This window comes from Halyomorpha halys, unplaced genomic scaffold (genome assembly GCF_000696795.3).
Source record: "Halyomorpha halys isolate HHAL.00 unplaced genomic scaffold, Hhal_1.1 Scaffold719.1, whole genome shotgun sequence".
Lineage (NCBI taxonomy): Eukaryota > Metazoa > Arthropoda > Insecta > Hemiptera > Pentatomidae > Halyomorpha > Halyomorpha halys.
Window position 1 is genome coordinate 310,678 of NW_027114303.1, and position 4,457 is coordinate 315,134.

At 34.6% G+C, this 4,457-nt stretch overlaps 1 protein-coding gene across 1 annotated transcript in view; it reads right to left on the bottom strand.

Annotated features, from left to right (window-relative positions):
• LOC106685639 (scavenger receptor class B member 1) overlaps window positions 1–4,457 on the bottom strand; it is a 162,074-nt gene that overhangs the window by 38,700 nt on the left and 118,917 nt on the right. The gene's annotated exons all lie outside the window — the stretch shown is intronic.

Below are 4,457 nucleotides of genomic sequence, written 5' to 3' on the forward strand. Positions count from 1 at the left end.
TGCCCTTATTGATTCCAATTATGAAGAAATTGGTGAGGGGTGCGGTCAAAAGAAAACAAAAATAGTTAATAGCTATTTATTTTTCAACGTTTCACCCCACTCTGTAGAGCTACATCAAGGCTAAAAAGACACAAAAACAACAAAAAATATTTTTGAAATAGTATGATAAAAAAGTAGGGTTAAAATTATATAAACATAAGTGAAAAGCAAATTATACATAAATGAAAGAAATAAGAAATAAAAATAATCATGGGAGATAGTTGACCGTGGATGACTTATACCAGGAGAAGATGATTGGGGTGGTCAAAATGTAACACATATAAGTTGAAATAACTTATTTAATCGTGCCAACGTTTCGGCCAGAATTTCTAGCCTTCATCAGGGCTAAAACAGAACAAGTACACTGATGGATTGCTTCGAGCTGCATGTACCATCTTAATCTTCTTACCTTCATATCATGAGGTATTGACTGACCATTCTCTGCAAGCAGCTCAATGTTAGTTTTTCTCTTCCACGTGTTAGGGTTCTGATCCCAGGTAGCTCCTGTATTTTTGCGGAGAACTTTCTGCTTTTTAGGGTAACTATTAGATCCCAGTCAAAGCTTTAGATTTTTAGAGTCAGAACTACAAATATATAAAAAATAAAATTCTAGTGTCCCAAAAGTGTTTATGGTTTGGAGTCTTGAACTCCCGGTCTCTTGTTTTCTAAGTGTGCCAATAGGAGGCCCCATTGTGAGTTAGCAGCAACCATAAAAAAAAAAAATAAAAATAAAAAAAAAAAAAAAAAAAAAAAAAAAAAAAAAAAAAAAAATAACGAAGACGGTCGACTTATTATCACAGTCCAACTGCCTCTTGGAACTTGGTCCCTGGCACTGTCTATAAGGACTTATTCCCTGGCAGTAAGCATTAAGTCGTAATACCCGTATTGTATACAGACTTAATTCTCAATAGAATAGTAGTATACATATACAATGTGTAAATACCACAAATAGACAATATACATCTGTATACATACACACTTAAATATTTACATACGTTTTTGGAAAAAAACAATTTTTTCTCTTATACGGTGGCCACAATAATTAAACTTATTATTACTATTAAATATTCCGTCCTCATCGGTTGTTCTTTTTGAAGTGAAATTGTTAATGCTTATTATTAGGGTGGGGTTAATTTAATTTTTTTTTTAATCAATTACAAAGGTTCCTTATTAAAAATATAATGAACCGAAAGAGAGAATTAACAATTCTTTATTATGAACACGTTTGTACAGTTTCATGGTTACTAAACGGTCTTGCATTTCTTCCTTTATACGCTATCAAGATGTCCTCTGTCACGCGCACTTTTCGTGTTATGGGTTTCTCGCTCCTTTATCTGATAATATTAATAACTTGTAGATTTACAGTGATTGTGGTTTTAGTAACTGAAACCTCAAAGGATTTCATGAATGACAAATTATATTATTAAGGTATTTTGTGGTTAATCCACTTAAAGGAATTGGAAATGGCCAAAAAATTCATAAAGTAGAATTTTATTAGGATCCCTGCCAAAAAGTTGAATATTTAATGCATTTGAAACCCTCTATTACGAAGCCCCTGTACTAAGGACAAGGAAACCATTTTTATTCCTTATCAGAATTTTTCAATTCTCTAAATCGGACACAAGTCAATAAAATATGAATGTACAAACTCCCGATCTCGGAACTTAAACAATTCACAAATTTATGTTGATCACAAATAATGCCTCTGTATAAAAATAAAAATTGTTGTAACGAGATGTTTCTTAAATAATGTTGTTTTTTCACTTACGCTTTCCAATATGTGGAATATGTAATAAGCGAAAGTATTGCGATTATGAAAATTTTGAGTTTTCGATTAAAATACATGTTTAAGAGTCCAAAAAAACTAGTTTCGCAAAACGGACTGTTTTTGGCCAGCCTAGCTCAAAAACAAAAATTGAGATTATATATTTAAGGTGAGCATGTACCTGGAACGAGGCAGCAACTTTTTCGTTAAAATCGACCCACCAAAAATGCCACATTATAGAATCGAGTTTTCACATTTATTCGATTTTCTCCAAAAAGGGCTCTAATGATTTTGATGAAACTCGGTTAATAAATGAACGATTAAGTGATATTTTAATTTCAGACAGGTTTATTTGATTTCAGGTTGTTTATTTGAAAAAAAAAACTGTTCTCATTGTTAGCAATAATATACAATGTACGAGGGTAAGTCAATTATTATTCGCAATATAGTCATAAAATTTTATTGTAATAAAAAAGGAAACTTACTAGTACATCCTTTTAAGTCCCCTTGCTTTCCAACGCACTTGACCATCGTTGTACAAGCTTCATCATGCCCTCATAAAGAAGGTTTTAGGTTGAGCTGCGAACCAGGATTGCACCTCTTCTTTCATGGCTTCGTCCGAGGTAAATCGACGGCCTCTTTATGCATCTTTTAGTGGACCAAACAAGCGATAGTCAGAAGGGGCAGTATCGGGACTATATGGAGGATGAGCCAGTACTTCAAAATTGAGTTTCTGGAGCGTTTCAGCAGTGTCGGCAACAGTATGCGGACGGGTATTGTCGTGCAACAACACAACACCTTTTTACAGCAGTTTGCTTCAAATTGCAGGCTTTAGCTTGACAGTAAGCATCTCACTGTAACATACACATTTTATTGTTGTGCCTCTTCCCTCATAATGTTCCAATACTTGGGAGTCCCAAAAAACCGAAAGCATCAGTTTTTTGCGGTCGGTTTGGTCTTGAACTTTTTCTTGCCCGGCGAATTTGGCTGTATCCATTCCATACTCTTCAGTTTACTCTCTGGCTCGTAATGATGGATCTATGTTTCGCCACCAGTAATAATCCTGTCTAAGAAGTTCTCCCGTTCGTTACCATAGCGATCCAAAGTGTCCAATCGCGTTTGTTTATGCAACTGAGAGAGTTATTTCGGGACTCATCTTGCTCAAACTTTATGAAACCCAAGTATTTTGATGATTTCGTAGGCAAAACCGTGACTAATTTGTAGACGATATACCACTTCGCCAACAGTTACTCGTCTGTCTAAGAGCTATATTTCACGTGAACGCTCAATGTTTGCTTCATTTGTAGCGGCAAACGGTCGTCCGGCTCCTTCATCGTGCGTAACATTTGTGCGACCATTTTTGAATTTGTCATTCCATTCGTAGACATTTCGTTGTGGCAAAACACTGTTCCCATACTGTACCGAAAGTCTTCGATGAATTTGTTGCGTTGCACTTCTTTGGTGCAAATAGAAAGTGGAGCAGCCATTATTAACAGATGGATAACGAAACTAACCTAACATCTTGAAACTTGCATAGACATAACAACAAATAAGCGAAACATGCATCATCAACGCAAAACAACAGTGCTAACATCAACAAAAATATGCCTGTATTACGAATAAATATTGACTTATCCTCGTACGTTGAACTCCAAACGGATGAAGTGTGTGTAAACTGTAGTCTATATGGTAAAATTATGTTAATTTTTTCGTACTTACAAGGGATCATAGCTTTAGCAACGAGATGCCTCTTCTATTATTTATTTTTTATATTTTTCTTATATTTAATTTAACTTCTGTATAACGGACAAAATATCCGTACCCGTGGGTTTCTGTTATGCAAATGTTGAGGACAAAATACAGTAATTTTGTGCTTCCTCAACTCAAATGAAATGGAAACGGGCAGAAAAATGAAAGCAACGTTTCACCTCACTTTACGAAGCTTTATCAGGTCTGGATACTGTAATTAGAATGGGGTTAGAATCACTCTGGTTTCTAAATTCAACCTTTATTTTTCTGCTATTTTTGTGAATTTTTGATCGCCCCCATTCCATCTTCCTGCAATAAGTATATTCACGCGTTGGAGCGGATGTTTTCAGCCCAAATGGTCACACTCTAGTAATTTTGCGACTTTTCTGATTTTTTTTTTTTCCCGATTTGCGGAAGGATGCTCCTGCACGATTATTGGTAAGGTTGTCAATTATTGAACTGGACGTAACATTGAATTGGATTAGTGACAATGAAGGGAGGTAATTGAAGGTAATTTTGGGATATCCGCTGGAGCTTACTGCCAATTTGTCACGTTGCTCAATCAGTGCTCTTAGTATATCCGTTATTGCCTGTTATTTATTTCCTCAATAAGCTTAAGCCTTTAATTTAATTTTATGTTCAGTGATGTAATGGTTTTATTAAACATTTACGATTCTTGTAATTTCGGGTATATCTGATGAAATATTGTTTATAATTAAAAGGATTTAGTGAATGACATAATTTCTTCCTTATTAAAAAACAATAGTTTATTTAATATCATCAGCAACGTTTCGGGAGATTTCTCCCATCTTCAGGCTGCTAAAAAACAAATTCAACCAAAACCTTAAACATGTGCTTACAACAACACTCATATATCATATACACTCATAGAACTATTTATAAA